Consider the following 22,066-nt stretch of genomic DNA (forward strand, 5'->3'; position numbering starts at 1 on the left):
GGGGCGTGGCTCCTGGCACAGATTCGGAGCAGTTGTCATCTGAGTCAATTTCAGGACTCCAAGCTCCAAGCTTCGGAGTCTCCCAAATTCTGGGGGCTTGTCTCTTTGTCCCCTCAACCCAACCAATTTCCCTCCGTCGCTGGCGTTGCCCGGTCCCTTAGGTCGCTCGGGCCGCCCCCCTCCGCGACTTTTTTTTTCTTTCTCTGGCTGGCTCTTTCAGCCACAGTTTCCCTAGGGGGCGAGAGGGGAATGATATCTGGGGGTTCTCCTGCCTTCCTCTCCGAGCCGCGGAAGGGGAGACGCGGGAGGAGGTCCGGCCGGCTTTGGGCTCCAGCCAGGGGTCCGCGGAGACTGTGGTCTCCGAAGGTCTTAGACGCCGAACATTTCGTGAGCTGTGCGTCTCTCTAAGCCGCGCCAGTGCGCCGGGAGTCCAGCTGCACCAAGCGCTGCGCCGAGCCCAGGCGCCGCGGGCTCTCAGCTACGGACTCAATGCTCCCGTGCTCCCCCTAGCGGCCGCCGCGCCACCTCGCCACGTCCCAGGCTCGTCGGCGGCGCAGCTCACGTGACCGTGCTCCAGTAGACGGAAGAAACAGGATGGCGGTTGAAGGCTATCCGGACTGGGGCCCCAGCCGCTCGGATTGAGCCTTCTCCCTCCAACCACCGGTCGGGACCCTAGTGCCCGGCCCCTTGGGCTCCCCCATCCGGCCCCGGCGCTCCCCACCGCCCCCACTGCGCCGGGCCCTCCCGGCCCGCTTTCCCTTCTCCCTCGGCCTCGGCTCCAACGTGAGGGGCCGGAGGGGCAGGCTGACCAAGCAGCCCGCGGCTCCCGCTGCGGAGCGCTGAGCCCCGGCCCGTCGCCGCCGCCGCCCAGGTCCGGACCCATCCGGGGGCTCCGCTCGCGGCAACGCGGTAGCAACCGGGGCAGGTGGGTCGCCGCCAGGCTGAAGTGGCGCCCAAGATGCGGCTGATCTCGCCCAGGGTGGGCTGCAGTAGCCAAAGGAAGCCGCCGCTGCCGGCCCGGCCCAGCACCAGCGCCCGGGGCTGGCGAGGAGGCGGGGGCAGCCACCTGGCCCGGACCACCGCGGCCCAGAGGGCGGTCAACAAAGTCGTTTAGGATGACCACGAGAGCGAGGAGGAGGCAGAGGAGAAGGACGGCGACGCCGAGGAGACCCAGGAGTCTGAGGACAACTAGGAGGAGGGGATGGAGGAGGACGACGATGACCGATTATACGGAGGAGCTGGAAGACAACCACGAGGACGCCAGTTACTCCACGGAAAGCAGCTTCAGGAACCATAGAACCTACAGCAGCACTCCAGGTACCCACCCAGCCCAGTTGCTGCAGACTCCTTCCTCACCTCCTCTGCCCTCCACCCTTGCTCACTCCTGTGCTGTGCATCCTGCTCCGATCTCTCCCCCCAACCCGGCCGACCCCAGAGGGGTAGTGCGAGGGCACATCAAGTGGCAAAAAACTAGATTTATAAGAGGAAAGAGGCGCATTGTTCAAAATAGAGATTACATTGTTGCGGTTTGCAGGCCACACTTGCTTGCTCTCTCTCCACTTCCCCCGCCAGCCCCCTCTTTTTCCTCCTTAGACTTTGTGCCGGTGCAGTGTCTCCACCAGGCAAGATTGAAACTTTGGCAAACACATATCCATTGCTTTCATTTTTCTCCCCTTGTTTTGCTGTGATTTTCTGGAATGAAAGAAGCCTCTTGTTTTGCAAACTTCTTTGCATTTCTAATATGGCTCCTTTCGGATTTTTATTATCTGTTCCTTAAAAGGGAATTAAGGATTTGGACAGATTGTGGCACACAAACACACACAAAAACATGCCTGTTTTCACACCCCTAGCTGTGGTTTCAAAATTGTGTTAAGGAAACGGATCATTTGGGTTAATAGGGGAACCTCATCTGGTCCTGTGTGCTTGTTTTTATTCTTCGAGTGCTAATGGGCCCGTGCTACAGTTGCTGGTAAATGGCTGATTAAAAAGCAAAGCAGAAAGCCAAACAAGACCCAACCAAATTTGGTAATTCATCCGATTCTAAATTGTTTTGGTTAAATAAAAAATAAAAGCACAAGACCGCAGGAACGCGCGTCTTAACTCATTTGATCGCTTTGCCTTGCTTGGGAATGCGGTTTCGTGTAACCTATTGTAGAAGATGTGTAGTTGATCATCTGGACATAATTGCTGAAGATGAACTTTTGGACCAACTTCTGAGTCACACAGCGTCAGTATCAGATTTCTTACACAACGACTTTTTCTTTTCACTCTATTTCTGAGGAAAAAGCCCTCCCGAAATCCGCAATGAATTTCTCCATGGTAACCCCTCTTCTGTTTTCACACAGAAAAGTTTCTTTAGGCTGGTAGTGAGATACATTTTGTTAAACACACCCCGCCCCCCAAAGGCTGCTTTGTATTAAATACGTAGTTGCAATGTGCTAAATTGTGAAATTAACATAACCGAAGCAACAACCGGCAAGACTTTTCCTTTATAATTTTGGAAATCTAGATTAATTAAATTAGAATCTGTTTTTCTTTTCTTTTTTTTTTTGACTCGGAGTCTCACACTGGCGCCCAGGCCGGAGTGCAGTGGCAGGATCTCGGCTTACTGCAAGCTACTCCTCCTGGGTTCACCCTGTTCTCCTGTCTCAGCCTCTCGAGTAGCTGGGACTATAGGCGACCGCCACCACGCCTGGCTGATTTTTTGTATTTTTAGTAGAGACGGGGTTTCTCCATGTTGGTCAAGATGGTCTCAAACTCCTGACTTCAGGTGATCCAGCTGCCTTGGCCTCCCAAAGTGCTGGGATTACAGGCGTGAGCCACGGTACCCGGCGTAGAATCTGGTTTTATTTTTATTATATATATATATTTTTTCGAGACGGAGTCTCGTTCTGTCGCCCAGGCTGGAGTGCAGTGGCCGGATCTCAGCTCACTGCAAGCTCTGCCTCCCGGGTTCACGCCATTCTCCTGCCTCAGCCTCCCGAGTAGCTGGGGCTATAGGCGCCCGCCACCTCGCCCGGCTAGTTTTTTGCATTTTTTAGTAGAGACAGGGTTTCACCGTGTTAGCCAGGATGGTCTCGATCTCCTGACCTCGTGATCCGCCGTCTCGGCCTCCCAAAGTGCTGGGATTACAGGCTTGACCCACCGCACCCGGCCAAAATCTGGTTTTAAAAGCATTTAAAATATAAAGTTTATGAGGAAATATTTGTGAGGAAAAAGGACCCTTTTTCCTTGAAGTGAGGTGTGTCATGGCTTTCTCAGAGAGGCTAGGGTAGTAGAAGTGGTTAAATTGAAAACTTTCTGTTTTTTTATAAATGCTTACTTATTGGAGAAGTAGGGTAGTATTATATTAAGCCAAATGTAAACCCATGTAGGTTGTCCTAACATAAACTGAAAAAGGTAATTACTTTTGCCCGATGGTCAGAATCGTTGCCAGACTTGTCCTGGGAGGCTGGCTGAAGAATGAAGGGAATGAATCAAGTGTCAGGTATTTATGTCTTATAGAAAAGTAGAAAAGAGTACATGTAAATTCTTGCCAACTTAATTTTAGTACTTTTTTTTTTTTTTTTGAGACGGAGTCTTGCTGTGTCACCTTGGCCGGAGTGCAATGGCGCAGTCTTGGCTCACCGCAACCTCCACCTCCCGGGCTCAAGTGATTCTCCTGCCTCAGCCTCCTAAGCAGCTGGGATTGCAGGCGCTCACCAGCACACCTGGCTAATGTTTGTATTTTTAGTAGAGATGGGGTTTCACCATGTTGGCCAGGCTGGTCTCGAACTCCTGACTTCGTGATCCGCCCACCTGGGCCTCCCAAAGTGCTGGGACTATAGGCGCAAGCCACCTTACCAGGCCTAGTACGTGTTTTATAGTAACAATTTTTACCTTAAGAAATCACATGTTGGTCTTTGTACCCAGAGCCGGTAATTGAAACATGGAGACTGGATTGCATACACCCCTGGAGGAAGTTTTTTCTGGTTAGAGCTGAGACATTTTGGCAGGGCAGTTCAGCTAATTTTAAGTCCTACTTAAAGGCCTAGCAAATAATATTTAGGATTGATGGCTCTGCATATGCTGACTTAAATTACAATTTATAGCTAGGTGTCCTTTAAAAAAAAGTGTTTACTTTTGATACTTTTGTGACATTTTGTTTTTCTTTTTTTGAGGAGGAGTTTTGCTCTTGGTGCCCAAGCTGGAGTGCAATGGTAAGATCTCAGCTCACTGCAGCCTCTCCGAAGTTCAAGCAGTTCTCCTGCCTCAGCCTCCCGAGTAGCTGGGATTACAGGCATGCACCACCATGCCTGGCTAATTTGGCATTTTTAGTAGAGACGTGGTTTCTCCACGTTGGTCAGGCTGGTCTCGAACTCCTGACCTCAGGTGATTCGTCTGCTTCAGCCTCCCAAAGTGCTGGGATTACAGGCGTGAGCCACCATGCCTGGCCTGACATTTTGTTTTTCTTAATGACACTTGGAGCCTACTGTGTGTCTACTTGTCCTATCCGTATATGAAATGATTAACTCTGTAGAGACAGTATTGAGCTTATTCCCCTGCAGCTCCTGTAACAGTGTTTCGCACATAGCCCGTGCTCATCAAAAGTTGGTTGGATAAATTATTGTTAGTAGATGAGAACTTGGAATAGATGAAGTTTTGATAATTCTACAGCGGGTGTCATAACCCCTAAATATTTTGGATTTAGGAAACTAAAAATTGTCCTAATTGTTTTTTTTTTTTGTTGTTGTTCTTTTCTAATTGGGTTTTGATGGACAATTTGATCACTGAATGTTTTTATTTTTATTTTTTATTTATTTTTTTGAGACAGAGTCTCGCTCTGTCGCCCAGGGTGGAGTGCAATGGCACACATGATCTTGGCTCACTGCAACCTCCGCCTCCTGGGTTCAAGCAGTTCTCCTGCCTCCTCCCGAGTAGTTGGGACTACAGGTGCACGCCACGACGCCCAGCTAATTTTTTGTATTTTAGTAGAGGCGGGGTTTCACCATGTTGTCCAGACTGTTCTCGAACTCCTGAGCTCAGGCAATCTGCCCTCCTCGGCCTCCCAAAGTGCTAGGATTACAGGCGTGAGCCGCCTCACCTGGCCCAGTGAATGTTTTTCATTGCAAGAGTTACTTTGTTTTTGAATTGCTATTTCATATTGCTTGCCAGGCATTTTCGTTTATTGGCTGCGATGTTAATTTGAATGTTTTACCTTTTGCAACACATTATTTCTTAAGATTATGGTAAAATGGATGTGACTTTTTTTTTCCTTATTTCTTCTAAAAACAAAACGGGGTACATGTGCAGAACGTTCACGTTTGTTGCATAGGTATACGTGTGCCATGGTGGATTGCTGCACCTATTACCTATTGACCCGCCTTCTTAAGTTGCCTCCCCTCAACCCCCGGCCCCCGCGGATATGAGTGACATTTTGAGTTCTAAACTTTTAGAACATGCCTGCTTGCCTCGAATGAGTAACAGCACATGACAGTGAGTTGTTTAGGCTCAGTACTAGTTTCATTGGTTTTATAGTCTGTACTTCCTGGGTGGAGGGCTATCAGGTAAATGTGTAGATGGAAGAAAAAAATTTTAGAACTGGTTTAAGATATCCGAATAACACATAAAAAAGTATGACTGATGAATTTGAATCCTGTTGTACTGCTAAGGCTGAAAGAGGAATTTACTTTATTGGTAATTTAGAGTAATTTGATTAATTTTTATAGTTTACAGTGTTGGCTAAATTACTGACATGTGACATTCCTAACAAGAAAAATAACTCACTCCTAATATAAGAAATAACTCAGTATTTTGTAGCTAATATAACTTAATGCAAAGACATTAGTTGATATTACTAAAGTCATGAAAGGTTTATTTATTGAAGATAAATATGGAAAAAATTCAAGGATGACAACTTTTTAGTATAAAATTGAAATCACCTAGTTTTGCTTAAGCTGAAGGCATATGGCTGAATAATGCTTTGATTAATTTATTTTGACTTTTTAAATTTAGGATTATTTCAGCCTGTAGGTTTTATGACGTTGCCAATATAATGAGAAGGATTGTATAGGAAGTGTTTTCAATAGCCATTTGGTAAAGTTCTGACAGCACTTTGAAATTAAGCATTTGCTAATTTTAAGAAATTATGTGTAAAACAGAATTGTTCTTGTGTTTCAGTCTCAGTCTTGTGTGATACTTCTGAGAATACTTACCTGGAATTTTAAAACTTGGAACCTCTGATGACTTCATAAAACAAAAGCCCTGGTGTTATCCTGGGAGAGTTAGTGATTTATGTCCTCTAAGGATTGTGACAGTGGAGATCAGTGGCAGAGATGCCATGCGTGAACCATAGATTTACCTCAAACAGAATTTGTCACTGGTTTGATAATATTATTCCCACCAGTGTCAACTTAATATCTTTTCAGTATAATTTCTGATTGCTACAGGCGTGGTACAAAGTGCAGTGGGCATTTAAAGGAGGGTGAGATTATATACCCTGTTTAAGGGGATTGGTGTGGGTGTAGGCTTCCTGGATGGGCTTGTGGAGAGTAAGGACAGGCAGATTGAAGGAGGGAGGGGGAAGGAGCAGGAAGAGTGGCAGGCACTTGTTGTAAAGTGTGGGCAGTCTCAAGTAATTCGGTTTAACAAGAGCCTCAGTGTGTGAATAGGAAATAAACCAAAGCTCCCTTGTATGCTGTGTTGGGCAGTACCTAGAGGATCAGGCTATAGCAACTGTACTTTCCCCCTCATCTGTAGAATAAGGATGGGGCTAGACTGTGATCCTCAAGACCTTTTTCACTCCTGAACACCCCGAGGGGATATGCTGTATTCCCAGCAGCACCATGCACAAACATGAAACATAACCACATCACATCACAGAGATGCTGTTGAACCACTGGTGTAGCCCTTTCTCCAAAATTGAGAGAATTACTGGGGAAGTGGCCTGAAGCTCTCTCTCAAATCTATTTCAAATCTTTAATTTTGGGTATGGGATGATGGGAAGATCTTGAAAGAGTGGGGTGTGATTTCAGAGGGATGCCACGAAGTTTAGCATAGCTTCTGTTCTGCAGGATGGATTGACAAGGATGAGATAGCTGATGGGTTTTGTAGTCCTGAATGGAAGATCAGTCCAGGAGGTACTTTAGAGTTCTTCAGGCCTTGACACATAGAGTGTAGAGGGAGGAATGCATCACCTGTTCCTCCCTAAGAATGATAGTACTTTCAGGAACAATAGGGAGGTCAAGATTATAAGGGAAATTAATGACATCTGTTTTCAGGTATCAGTACAAGAGGTTAAACATGGGAATTAAAATGAGAGCCAAAAGGGTTTTGAAAAAGCTGGACAGCATGATTTGTGAGTAGTCGAGAGGCATGTCCTAGTTATGCAGTAATAAATAGTCTTGCATACAGTTCGTGCTTTTTTTTTTTTTTTTTTGAGATGGAGTTTCGCCCTGTGGTGGAGGCTGGAGTGTAGTGGCACGATCTCGGCTCACTGCAAGCTCCGCCTCCCGGGTTCATGCCATTCTCCTGCCTCAGCCTCCAGAGTAGTTGGGATTACAGGCATGTGCCACCACGCCTGGCTAATTTGTATTTCTAGTAGAGACGGGGGTTTCTCCATGTTGGTCAGGCTGGTCTCGAACTTCGGACCTCAGGTGATTCGCCTGCCTTGGCCTCCCAAAGTGCTGGGATTACAGGTGTGAGCTGCTGCGCCCGGCCAGTTTGTGCTTTTCTATTCTGCTCACCCATGGGCGTGTTTGGAAGTTTGTATTGAAACATGCATATAAAAGGACTGGGCATGTTAAGACCAGGAGCTCTGGTCTCTTCTGTTAGGTCCTCCTCTCCTCAGCCCTCAAGACCCCGTGTCTTCCCTTTGACTAAAGATCCGTAATGGTGGAGACATGGGGGTGAGAGAGTGGTAGTCATGGTGGGCAAGTGGTAATCTGGGTGATGCAGGAGCAAATCCTAGCTGATGCCCTTTTCCCTTCCTGCTCCTTAGCCGGGCTCGAATCCCGCTTCCTGGGAGATCTTCCCTGAGTCCTGTTGCGCACCTTGTTCTTCCTTCTCTCTGGGATTACAGGTGTGAGCTACCGCACCTGGTAGAAAATAATTCAGCAGTTAGAATGAATCCTTAATGATAGATTGGTTAGGCTGGGATGTGGTGAGGGGGAGACAAGGAGTCAAGCATGAACTGACTTCTGAATCTCCTGTTTGAAATGCTTGTTCTCCGGTTCCATAAATAAATAGCACTTGAACATAAATGTAATTTATTTAGTAAGGCCATTTTTACTTCCTGCAGAAAGGGTACACTCGCCAGCAGTTTTGCCACGAGAGTACACCGAACAAAGAAGACAGGGTCATTTTTAACCTGATGCGTCTATCCTACTGCTGTGTCCTGTTTCCATTGGCTGGAACGGGACCTCACATTCTGTATTTGTCCTGATTGGCTAGTAACTTAGAACTTTTTTAAAGAGGCAAAGGTAGAGGGGAACAAAGGAAGGAAGAAGTAACTTGTGGAATGTTGAGAAAGGTAAAAACACTTTTAAATAAGGAAGAGGAACAGGCTATGACCTAATGCTTGCTTGGACCACTAAAAGCATGCCAGGGCAAATATTTAGGCTACATTGTGGGAGCTAAGAACATAAAGCACATTTATTTCTTTATTACAGCTAGCAGATATTTAAGAATGTTAGCACAGGTCTTTGAATAAATTTTGCTTCTAAGAGAAGTTACTATTTATTCCTAATTAGGGAGGAAAGTCTTTGGAGAGGAACCTCTACTTTACTTTTTACATCTCTCTTATTTCTCTTTTCCTTATTCACTCCTTATTTCTTCTCTTCATCTCAAATTGATGTAGTAATATTGATTTCTTTGTAGTTCCCACACACCTAACTCCTAGTCACCCATCCATCACCTTCTCCAGCCTGCCTTCTCTGATCACCATTCCCTGTACCCCCAGGTGGGGCTGAGTTCCTTTGGTTCCCACCCCCTTAACCTCCAGGACCATGTGTATTAATTGTTTTAGTTTCCAAATATTTGGGGATTTTTTTAGGTATCTTTCTGTTACTGATTTCTAATTTCATTTCATTTTGTTCAGAGAGCATACTTTGTATGACTTTAATTTTGCAAAACATTTTTAGAGGTTTGTTTTGCACCCCAAAATTTTATCAGTCTAAGGAATGTTCCATATGTAGTTGAAAAGAATTTTGTATTCTGCTTTTGTTAGGTGGAGTATTGCATGAATATCAATTAGGTCAAGTTTGTTGATAGTGTTATTAAGATCTGTCTTTCTACTTGTTCTGTTGATCACTGAGAGAAGTGTTGAAGTCGACAGCTATTGTGAAGGATTTGTCTGTTTCTCCTTGAAGTTCTCGCAATCTTCATGTATTTTGAGGCTCTGTATTCATGTATTTTGAGGCTCCTTCCTAAAGTCCATACACCTTTAGGAAGAATTGTTTTATCCTCTTACTTATTTAACCCCTTTATATCTTTATCTGTTAAGACTTGGAACTGAAATGGCCTGTTAATGATCTGGCCCTTCCTTCATTACACCCTACTTTGGGCAGGGAATGTCCCATTCAGTCTCTGTAGTGCCTGGTTAAATCTCTTGAATGCAGTAGCCAGGACAGGTAATTGTGGAACTGAATGTTGAGTCAAAGCCTGTGGATTGTTTTCACCCTCTGTACTGTCCAGTATGGTAGCTACTAGCCACATGTGGAGAGTTAAATTAATTGAAACTAGGCCAGGCGTGGTGGCTCACACCTGTAGTCTCAATACTTTGGGAGGCTGAGGTGGGAAATCACTTGAGGCAACAGTTCAAGACCAGCCTGAGGATTGCTTGAGGCCAGGAGTTTGAGGCTCTAGTCAGCTGTGGACTGTGCCACCACTCTCCAGCCTGGGTGACAGAGTGAGAACCCATCTCTTAAAAAAAAATTAAGTAAAATGAAAACTTCAGTTTCTCCAGTGGCACCAGCTATTATACGTTCATTTCAAGTGCTCTGTATTCACGTGTATTGCACCACACAAATGTAGAGCATTTGGGGCATTTCCTATCATTGCAGAAAGTTCGCCTGGACTCATTGTAGGCAGTCTGCCTCTGTTAGACCAGTGAGAATTTACCTAACATCTCTTTTTTTTCTGGCCTTGTATTTGCCCTAAATCCTGCACAGCTTGGGTAGCCCCAGCGATCTGGCTGAGTGAGGTCCTCCTTTGTGGAGACTCTGGGCCCCGCGGTATTTGTGTATGTGATGGTACCGCATTTCTGCAGTAAGATTTGGGGTCATGCGTGAGATGACTTTCCATTATTTGTTGTTCTTTGTGGTAGGGTGAAGAGGCAGTCAGTTAACACATAATTAGAAAATCTGCCACAGTCCTGCTAAAATTAAGCTAAGAGTCATATATATAGGCCAGAAGGGAAGGAAGGATTAGGATTCAGAGACTTTTGGTTGAGAAATTAAATTTGATAACTCAGAGAATTTCAGTGTTATAAAAGTGTAAATGTTGATACGCAAACTGAATTGTGAGATGTTAGTATGTCCTAGTGTGTCTGGATTCTCTTATATAAAACCTCTTTCTCAGGAGTCACTGGCCAAATTATTTATCTATGGAACCCCCTGAGATTTGCTAAGAAAGTTATGCTTAGACTCCTCTCTACTCATGGATATGTTCTGTAATTCACACACTTGGGAAACGGCATGGCCATGTGATTCATACCCAATGGCAACATTCAGTAGGTGCAGTTTATATATTTTACTAGAAATATGGCTTCCTGCTCGATTTCAGAATGTTCATAGTGCCTCTTTTGAGGTCTTTGTGTATATCCTATTTGTGGGAGTTAAAAAGTATTTCAGAGGCCGGGCGTGGTGGCTCAAGCCTGTAATCCCAGCACTTTGGGAGGCCCAGGCGGGCGGATCACGAGGTCAGGAGATCGAGACCATCCTGGCTAACACGGTGAAACCCCGTCTCTACTAAAAAATACAAAAAAACTAGCCGGGCGATGTAGCGGGCGCCTGTAGTCCCAGCTACTCGGGAGGCTGAGGCAGGAGAATGACGTAAACCTGGGAGGCAGAGCTTGCAGTAAGCCGAGAGATCCGGCCACTGCACTCCAGCCTGGGCAACAGAGTGAGACTCCGTCTCAAAAAAAAAAAAAAGTATTTCAGAAATGCGTATATTAATCTGTGTGGAATTTCTCTTGTCCTTGGACCAAGAAGTGGTTACAGTGTGTGCCATTTAGAAGACTGAACCAGATTATACTCTCAGCATCTGTTTTTTTTTTTTTTTTCCTTTCAAACGAGTTGGTTTAATTTCAGATGATACAAAGTTTAGGGGAGAACAAGGACCAAACAACAGACTCTGGCAAGATTCTGAGCTGGTTTTACTTTAAATTCACAGTTTTGGTAGGAATGACTTAGTGAAAACAACTAAAGAGATGATGAGTCACTCTAAGTTTGTTTTTTTTGTTTTTTTTTTTTTTTTTTACGAAAGTTTATTCATAAATGTACAACAGCTCCAAGACAACACTTAATTCCAGCTATAGGTGGCAAAAGAAGTTATGGCAGGGAATACAGATGTTTAAATACGGATGAAATAAAGGGTCACCATCTCCTCAGGCACAAGGAACAGCTTACTTTTTTCCAGATTTTTAAATTCCACCTGTGGCCAAGGGCTCCTTCCTTTGTTTTTTTTTTTTTTTTTTTTTTTTGAGACGGAGTCTTACTCTGTCGAGCCCAGGCTGGAGTGCAGTGGCCGGATCTCAGCTCACTGCAAGCTCCGCCTCCCGGGTTTACGCCATTCTCCTGCCTCAGCCTCCCGAACTAGCTGGGACTACAGGCGCCCGCCACCTCGCCCGGCTAGTTTTTTGTATTTTTTAGTAGAGACGGGGTTTCACTGTGTTAGCCAGGATGGTCTCGATCTCCTGACCTCGTGATCCGCCCGTCTCGGCCTCCCAAAGTGCTGGGATTACAGGCTTGAGCCACCGCGCCCGGCCCCCTTCCTTTGTTTTTAAACCTCCCCTAGTCTGTGCTTATGGTTTGTTTTTTTTTTTTTTTTTTTTTTGAGACGGAGTCTCGCTCTGTCGCCCAGGCTGGAGTGCAGTGGCCAGATCTCAGCTCACTGCAAGCTCCGCCTCCCGGGTTCACACCATTCTCCTGCCTCAGCCTCCCGAGTAGCTGGGACCACAGGCGCCGCCACCTCGCCCGGCTAATTTTTTGTGTTTTTAGAAGAGACGGGGTTTCGCCGTGTTAGCCAGGATGGTCTCGATCTCCTGACCTTGTGATCCGCCCGTCTCGGCCTCCCAAAATGCTGGGATTACAGGCTTGAGCCACCGCGCCCAGCTGTTTTTTTTTTTTTTTGATGGAGTCTCACTCTGTCACCCAGGCTGGAATACAGTGGTGTGGTCTCGGCTCACTGCAACCTCCACCTCCCTGGTTCAAGCAGTTCTCCTGCCTCAGCTTCCTGAGTAACTTGGATTACAGGTGCATGCCACCATGCCCGGCTTATTTTTTTGTATTTTTAGTAGAGTCGAGGTTTCACCATGTTGACCAGACTGGTCTCAAACTCCTAACCTCAGGCAGTCCGCCCGCCTGGGCCTCCCAAAGTGCTGGGATTACAGGCATGAGCCACTGTGCCCCGCCTATGTGGTTTTTAAATTAACTTTTTCTAGAATGTACTAAGGTTTACTCAGACCTTTAGCAGGTGTTCTTGGATACTGACTAGGCCCAAGGTCCTCTTCTCATCAATTTATTGGTAAATATACTCACTTGCGATGTGATAGGAGACGCTGAGGTTTACCTCCCAAACAGCAGGATGTCTGTTTTGAGAGTTTCTTGGTCAGGTGGTGGAAGGTACCATGGAAATGGAGTCTTCATTGCTTCTTTCTTAACTTGACTTTGGACCATAGAGAAGTCATTCTTCTGTAGACCTCAGTTTACTCACCTGTGCAGTATAGATGGACTAGATGATCTAATGATCAGGGAATTGGCAAACTTGTTCTTAGGGCACCAATTGGTAAATATTTTAGGTTTTGTAGGCCACCTGGCTCTGTCACAGCTGCTCAGCTCTGCCCTTGTAGAATGAAAGCAGCCATAGACAATAAGTAAACAAATGAGTGTGGCTGTGTTCTAATAAAGCTGTATTTACAGAAGCAGGTTGTGGCTGGCCATAGTTTTTTCACCCCATTTTTGAGCTCTTGACATTGATTTATTCATTAGTCTGTGATTTTGATAATTAGTTTAGTAAAAGAGCTTTGACTTTCATAAATAATGCTTCTGGAAATCTAGTAAAACCTTTAAATTTTATTTTTGCTTTTTCTCTTTATCAGGAAAGTAATGTAGAAAATTTAGAAAACCGGCCGGGCGCGGTGGCTCACGCCTGTAATCCCAGCACTTTGGGAGGCCGAGGCGGGCGGATCACAAGGTCAGGAGATCGAGACCACGGTGAAACCCCGTCTCTACTAAAAAAAATACAAAAAATTAGCCGGGCGCGGTTGTGGGCGCCTGTAGTCCCAGCTACTCGGGAGGCTGAGGCAGGAGAATGGCGTGAACCCGGGAGGCGGAGCTTGCAGTGAGCCGAGATCGCGCCACTGCACTCCAGCCTGGGCGACAGAGGGAGACTCCGTCTCAAAAAAAAAAGAAAATTTAGAAAACCCAGAACATTAATATTTTGGTTCCTCTCGTTAGGTAACCATCTTTAGGTGAACATGTATACGTACATTACGTATATACTTTTTTTTTCTTTTGAGCAAAAAAGTACATACTTCTTCTTTTTTTTTTTCTTCTGTCATCCAGGCTGGAGTACAGTGGCACGATCTCGGCTCACTGCAACCTCCACCTCCCGGGTTCAAGCGATTCTCCTGCCTCAGCCTCCCAAGTAGCTGGAACTATAGTGCTCACTGCCACGCCCAGCTAATTTTTGTATTTTTTAGTAGAGATGGGGTTTCACCATGTTGTTCAGGCGATGTCGAACTCCTGAGCTCAGGCGATCTGCCCGCCTCAGCCTCCCAAAATGTTGGGATTACGGGCGTGAGCCACTGCACCTGGCACATGTGTATGTACATACTTTTTACAAAATTGGATGAACTATAATTTATTTGCTAAATATTTTCACTTATGCCATGAAATCTTATTTTATCTATAATTTGTCTATAAAAATACCTGCTCTCCTAGGGGGATTCTAGTTGAAAACTCATTAACTTAAAAATTTTGAATTCAGCCACCTATTCTTTTTTCTAATTGTTTCTTGTAGCTTTTCCTTTGATCAGAATAACTTTATCTAGGAATAAAGTTGTATCATCTGCAAACATGAATAATGTACACATCTGATTTTCTTATATCTCCTTTTTCTCTTCAAATTACACTGCCTCTACCATTGATGGGAACCTGGGTAATAAAAAAAGAAAAAAAAAATTACATTCCCTACCACCACCTCCACCACAGTGTCACATGTTAGTTATAATGATGGGCATCTAGTATATTCAGTGGAGCTGATGCAGATGTATAATGGTTAGCTGTTGGTTTGAGGCCTTTAATGTTTGAGTGTATTTGCCTGTTTCAATTGTTTTTCTGTTGAAGTTTTTTTTTTAAATCAGATACGGCTATTATATTTTGTCAAATGTCACCTTAGCATCTTTTAAGATGATCATATAGTTTTCCTCCTGCTTGCTACATATTACAGTAGTGTATATTCATAGAATCATATTAGTAGATCTTATATTGATTCACCCTAACATTCTTGCAGCGAACCTCTCTTGATCACATAATTTATTCATGTACTATTTGACTTTTATTTATTTATTTATTTATTTATTTTTGAGACGGAGTTTTGCTCTTGTTGCCCGTGGTGGAGCGCAATGGCGCGATCTCAGCTCACCACAACCTCTGCCTCCTGGGTTCAAGCGATTCTTCTGTCTCAGCCTCCTGAGTGGCTGGGATTACAGGCGCCCGCCACTACTCCTGGCTCACTTTTGATATTTTTAGTAGAGACAGGGTTTCACCATGTTGGCCAGGCTGGTCTTGAACTCCTGACCTCAGGTAATCTGCTGGCCTCGGCCTCCCAAAGTGCTGGGATTACAGGTGTGAGCCACCACACCTGGCCTGTTTGATTTTTAAAAAGGTATTTTAATTTTTTAAATAGTTTATGCATGTACAGTGCATAATGTATTTGTGATTCATCTATGTTGTTGTGTCAGTAGTTTCTTTATTGCTGAGTAGCAGTCCCTTACATGAGTGTATCACAGTGCATTTATGTGCTCAATAGTTGAATATTTCAGTTATTTCTAGTTTTTGGGAGCTATGAATAAAGCTGCCCTAAACATTTCCATAATGTTTTTTGTATGAACGCAATACTCGTTTCTTTTGAGTAAATACCTAGGAGTATGATTTCTGGGTCGTATGTTTATAAGAAACTGCCAAAACTGTCTTCCAAAGTAGCTGTACCATTTTGCATTTTTACCTGCAAATGTGTGAAGAGTTCTAGTTGCCCTGTGTCCTCCCTGGCACTTGACATTGTCAGTTTTGTAGTTTTTTTTTTTTTTTTGAGACGGAGTCTCGCTCTGTCGCCCAGGCTGGAGTGCAGTGGCCTGATCTCAGCTCACTGCAAGCTCCGTCTCCCGGGTTCACGCCATTCTCCTGCCTCAGCCTCCCGAGTAGCTGGGACCACAGGCGCCCGCCAGCTCGCCCGGCTAGTTTTTTGTATTTTTTTTAGTAGAGACGGGGTTTCACTGTGTTAGCCAGGATGGTCTCGATCTCCTGACCTTGTGATCCACCCGTCTCGGCCTCCCAAAGTGCTGGGATTACAGGCTTGAGCCACCGCGCCCGGCCCAAAAATATACACTAAGTTATTGCTGACCATAGTCACCCTACTGTGCAAACAAAAACTAAAACTTATTCCTTCTATCTGACCGAGTTTTTATGCCCATGAATCAACTTGTCTTCATTTCTACCCGCTTCCCAGCCTCTGGTAACCATCATTCTACTGCCTATCTTCATGAGATCAACTTCTTAATATCTCATATATGAATGAGAATATGTGATACTTGTCTATCTGTCCTTGGCCTATTTCACTTAACATAATGTCCTCCAGTTCTATCTGTGTTGCTACAAACAGGTTTTATTTTCCAAACCTCAAACTTTATAGATTTCACTTTTTAAATGGCTGAATAATATCCTATTGTGCATATATACCTCATTTTCTTTGATTTTTCTTTCTTTCTTTTTAAATAGAGACAAGATCTCACTATATTGCCCAGGCTGGTCTTGAACTTTTGGGCTTAAGCAATCCTCCTGCCTTGGCCTCCCAAAGTGCTGGGATTCCAGGCTAAACCACTGTCCTCCTTTATGCTTTTTTTTTTTTTTTTTTTAAAGACAAAATCTTGCTCTGTTGCCCAGGCTGGAGTGCAGTGGTGCAATCTTGGCTCACTGCAGCCTCCACCTCCCAGGTTGAAATTATTCTTGTGCCTCAGCCTCCCAAGTAGCTGGGATTACAGGTGCCCACCACCATACCTAGCTAATTTTTGTATTTTTGGTAGAGATGGGGATTCACCATGTTGGCCAGGCTGGTCTCGAATTCCTGACCTCAGGTGATTCACCTGCCTCAGCCTCCCAAAGTGCTGGGATTACAGGCATGAGCCACTGCACCCAGCCACTTTGTGCACTTTTAAAAACATATCTTAGAATTTGTGATATGTGTTTTATTTTCATTTTCATTTGGTTCACAATATTATAAAATTTCTGTTATGACTTACTCTTTGACCCATGATTTATTTTAAAACATATTGTTTAATTTTCAAATATTTAGGGATTTCCCAGACATCTTTGTTGTTGGTTTCTAATTTAATTCCATTATGGTTAGAGAACATACTTGGTATGATGAATTAAAAAAAAAAATTTAGAGGTTTGTGTATGGCCTGAAACATGGTTTGTTTAGGTAAATGTTCAGTTTGTAATAGGAAAGACGCTGCTATTAGGTAAAGTGTTTCATAAATAATAATTAGGTCAAGTTGGTTGATCGTGTTAAGGTCTTCTGTATCCTTGCTGATTTCCTGTCTGCTTGTTCTAGTGATTACTGAGAAAGGAATGTTGAATTCTACAATGATTGTTACGGGTTTGTTCTCTTTCTCCTTGAAATTCTGTTTATGAGTCCTGTATTTTGAGGCCCTGTTATTAGATGCAGGAACATTTAAAGTTTTGTCCTCTTGATTATTTGACCCCTTTATCATTCTGAAATAACCTTTATTTCAGGTAATAATCATTATATTAAAAACCATTATTTGGCCAGGCATGGTGGCTCACGCCTGTAATCCCAGCACTTTGGGAGGCCGAGGCGGGTGGATCACCTGAGGTTAGGAGTTCGAGTCCAGACTGAACAACATGGTGAAACCCCATCTCTACTAAAAAAAGAAAAATAGCCTGGCGTGGTGGCGCACGTCTGTAGTCCCAGCTACTCAGAAGGTTGAGGCAAGAGAATCACTTGAATCCAGGAGTTGGATACTGCAGTGAGCCGAGATCATGCCACTGCACCCCAGCCTGGGAAACAGAGCAAGACTCAATCTCAAAATAAAGAAATAAATAAAATGAATAAATAAACAAAAAGGAACAGGCCAGGTGCAGTGGCTCACGTCTATAATCCCAGCATTTTGGGAGGCTGAAGTGGGCAAGTGGCTTGAGCCCAGGAATTCAAGACCGGCCTGGGCAACATGGAGAAACCCCATCTCTATTTTTACAAATTAAAAAATAAATGAATATCATGATATATAGATTAAAAGCAAAAGGGTAAAGATATGTCATTCTAACACTAGTCAAAAACAGTATTATATTACTAATATAAAACACTAATTTTATATTAGTATTAAATGGTTTTTTAAAAATTTAATTAATTAATTAATTTTTTTTTGAGACGGAGTCTTGCTCTGTCGCCCAGGCTGGAGTGCAGTGGTGCGATCTCGGCTCACTGCAGGCCCCGCCTCCCAGGTTCACGCCGTTCTCCTGCCTCAGCCTCCCGAGTAGTTGGGACTATAGGCGCCCGCCACCATGCCCGGCTAATTTTTTTGTATTTTTAGTAGAGACGGGGTTTCACCGTGTTAGCCAGGATGGTCTCGATCTACTGACCTCGTGATCTGCCTGCCTCAGCCTCCCAAAGTGCTTGGATTACAGGCATGAGCCACCGCGCCTGGCCTATTTTTTTAATTTTTAATTTTTTTCGAGACGGAGTCTTGCTCTGTTACCAAGGTTAGAGTGCGGTGGCACAATCTCCCCTCACTGCGACCTCTGCCTCCGGGCTTCAAGCAGTTCTCCTGCCTCAGCCTCCCAGGTAGTTGGGATTACAGGCGCCTGCCACCACGCCTGGCTTATTTTTGTATTTTTAGTAGAGATGGGGTTTCACCATCTTAGCCAGGCTGATCTCGAACTCCTGACCTCAGGTGATTTATCTGCCTCGGCCTTCCAAAGGCTATATCATTATATTTTCAAATGGTTTATTGTTTTTTTGTTTTTCTTTTAAATGTAAACTGACAGCATCTTTTAATTAATGTGTTTTGGACCATTTATATTTAATATGATTGATAATGATTGGATCTAGGTTTCCTATTTATTTTCTGATTATCTCTTTTTTGGGGGGCTGCTTCTGTTTCTTTTTTCTGCCTACTTTTGGATTAATTGAATATTTTTCAGTGTTATGTTTTATTAATTGGCTTTTGGTCATATCTGTGCTATGTTTTTGCTGTAGGAATTACAAAATATATACCTAACCTGCCTACTTAGAGTTAGGATTTTACCTCTAAATAAAACATAAAAGTATTGCAACCCATATAGGTTTCTTTATTCTAGCCCCCCTCCCTTGTAATTGTATATATGTGTGTGTGTATGTGTATATATATCTGTATACACTTTCAATGTATGTAGATATATAGATATGTATTTATACTTTCAATGTATGTTATATCTACATGCATACATTGTATATATATGTAGACATATATCTACATTGAAATATATATATCTACATACATATACAATGCCTATATGATACCTTTGGCCACTACATCCTTCCTAAATTTCCTGTTGCCACTCATGACCCAATTTCCTTGAACAGTTATTCCTCCTTCAAACATCCCTCTTCCATATGATAGTCCTCAGCATTTAGTTTCCCCAACTTTCCCCTAATTATCAGTTGACTCAGTTACCACCAAAATATCAATGACTTCTAGATCCATTTTCCTACCTAGACTTCTCTTCTAAACTCCAGTTATATATTTCCAATTGCCTATGCTGTCCCCGATAAACTCCACATTGTAGGAAATAAAAAGGAGTTACAAAAGTTTAGGTTCGAAGCAAAATTTAAAAACTCATAAATGAGACAAAGATTTAGTGATGATAAAGGCTATGGTCCACAATGAAGATATAAAAGTAATGAACCTTTCTGTAAAACATGTATGTGATAGAACCGGTCCCCAACTTTAAGCCTTTCAGTGATTCAAGTAATTGCAGAACATCTTTAAAGTACTGAGAGAAATGTCCATCCAGAATTCTATATCCAGCAAAAATATCCTTCAGCAATTAAGGCAAAAAGAAAAAAGAGACATTTCAGATGAAGAGGATCTAAGAGAATGTGTTGTCAGAAGTTCTGCTCTAAAATAAATATATAAGAAGGTCTTTAGGCCAAAGGAAAATTATACCAGTGGTAATACTAGAACTTCAGAGATAAATAAAAAGGAGCTGAAATGGTATCTGGGAAAATTTAAAAACACAAACGGTTGTTTCTCCTCTTAAGCTCTTTAAAATATGTATAGTGGTTGAAGGAAAAAGTTAAAACACTGGTAAGACTTTCAATGTATGTGTGTGTATATATATGTATATATATACACACACACGTATATCTATATACATGTAGAGGTAATAATGGTAGCTATTTTATGGAGCCAATCTGAGGATAAAATGAGATAATGTGCTTTAAAGTGCTTAGCACAATGTCTGGCAAATAGAAAGCACTGTATAGGCCAGGCATGGTGGCTCACGCCTGTAATCCCAGCACTTTGAGAGGCCTAGGCAAGTGGATCACTTGAGGTCAGGAATTTGAGACCAGCCTGGCCAACATGGTGAGACCCCATCTCTACTAAAAATATAAAAATTAGCCGGGGGTGGTGGTGGGCTCTTGTAATCCCAGCTACTTGGGAGTGAGGCAGGCGAGTGGCTTGAACTTGGGAGGTAGAGGTTGCAGTGAGCCAAGATTGCGCCACTGCACTCCAGCCTGGGCGACAGAGCGAGACTCGGTCTCAAAAAAAAAAGAAGGCACCTATAAAAGCCAGCTGGTGATTTTTATATTATTACTGACACAGAAGATAGGGATTGGGGGCAAATGGAATGTACTCGAAGAGCATAGCCTTGTTCACTAATAACGTTAATGCTAGACTGGGACACTATTCTACATCAGAAGGTGAATCCTTGTTACATTTGACAAATACGTTTCATCATTTTAAAAAGCTTTAAATGTGTCACAGATTATTTCTTCTTGATATGCCATTCATGGTTTATAGGTATATAATAGCAGATTAAATAATTAGATTTTATTAGTTCTGGAGTATTAACTTCTGCTGGAAATGAACTTCCCCCTTCCCTATACCAATACTGAGTGAGGCCTCTTTTTCTCAGATACCAGTTAGAAATAAGGGGACAATGGGGCTGGGTGTGGTGGCTCATGCCTGTAATCCCAGCACGTTGGGAGGCTGAGGCGGGTGGATCACGAGGTCAGGAGATCGAGACCATCCTGGCTAACACGGTGAAACCCTGTCTCCACTAAAAATACAAAAAATTAGCTGGGCGTGGTGACAGGCACCTGTAGTCCTAGCTACTCCGGAGGCTGAGGCAGGAGAATGGCCTGAACCCGGGAGGCGGAGCTTGCAGTGGTCCGATATCGCGCTACTGCACTGCAGCCTGGGTGACAGAGCGAGACTCCGTCTCAAAAAAAAAAAAAAAAAGAAATAAGGGAATAAGGGGACAGTGTTACATTTTTTCCTTCTAGAAACACACATTATATGGAGAGTTGTCTTTTGAAGTCTAGAAGTCTGAAAACATTGTAAACATTTTTTTTAGAATTAATACAATAAATGCATTGGTCAACTCTGAAAAATCTACAGTGGTTTCTGAGATTTAATCTTGGCATGACTTTACCCCTGCATCTCTGCCCTCGGCAGGTAGTTTTGTTTATGGGTGTCATTGGTTGAACAAATATTGTTTTAGTTGCTACAATAAATAAAACATGATCTGTGCTCTAAAGAAGTCAACAAATGAGCCAGGGGGGCATGAGTAATTGCCTGTAATATAATCATGCTCACACTGTCATGGAGGACCGTACAGAGTATCAGAAGCACAGTGCCAGGAGGCACAGCAAAGGGTAGTAGAGGTGACATTTGAGCCCGGCCTTGAAAACTGTCTACGATTTCTCAGAATTTCAGCACAGTAAGGTAATTTCTGTCTAAAATATACAGGCAAACTTTTTATTAAAAATATGAGAAATTAATTAAATAACAGATTATGACCACAGTGCAGATTTTGGCATGATGAGTGCCGTTGACCAGTTCATCCAAACAGTTCAGAGAAGAGAACATCCATGTAGATCCTTCTTGTATTACAGGATACAAAGGAGCAGAAAATTTTGCCTCAGTAACTGCCAGGTCATTCTAATTAAAGTACCTGTACATTGTAATATAATTCCTCCATTAAGGTAATAACTGATCAGGTGGTCCAGAGTCTGTGTCATTCAGTCAAGAAAGTCACTCCCTTAACCTAGACTGTGCTGGAAATTCATTGACAAATTTTGTTCTTTGTTTCTCCATTTGTCTTCAGAATTCATGCAGACCACTTGACTTCTAGGCATATATTAATTTTTTCTTTTGTAGGCATATATTAATGTCTTTGGTTAAACTTCGGCTTCCTTTGGCATCAATCCTGCTGTATTCATGCCTCCTGAGGCATCTTTTTGCTTCCCTTGCATGAGTTTCCAAAACCCTACTTTCTGCTTGGTAAGGGGAGTATCCATTTAAAGCAGTGGTTTTCAAACTTGCCTGCACATCAGAATTATTTGGCGAGAAGGATAAAAA

General features: G+C 43.5%; 1 protein-coding gene across 1 annotated transcript in view; it reads left to right on the forward strand.

The window, feature by feature from the left end:
* Positions 1-570: 570 nt before the first annotated feature.
* The window catches only part of LOC102139567 (leucine-rich repeat-containing protein 37A), an 82,516-nt gene continuing 61,020 nt past the window's right edge, over positions 571-22,066 (forward strand). The window contains exon 1 of the mRNA XM_074020032.1: positions 571-1,317. The gene's annotated coding sequence lies outside the window, so the exon portion shown is untranslated. The remainder of the gene's footprint in view (positions 1,318-22,066) is intronic.

The sequence above is a fragment of the Macaca fascicularis genome, chromosome 16 (genome assembly GCF_037993035.2).
Source record: "Macaca fascicularis isolate 582-1 chromosome 16, T2T-MFA8v1.1".
NCBI lineage: Eukaryota > Metazoa > Chordata > Mammalia > Primates > Cercopithecidae > Macaca > Macaca fascicularis.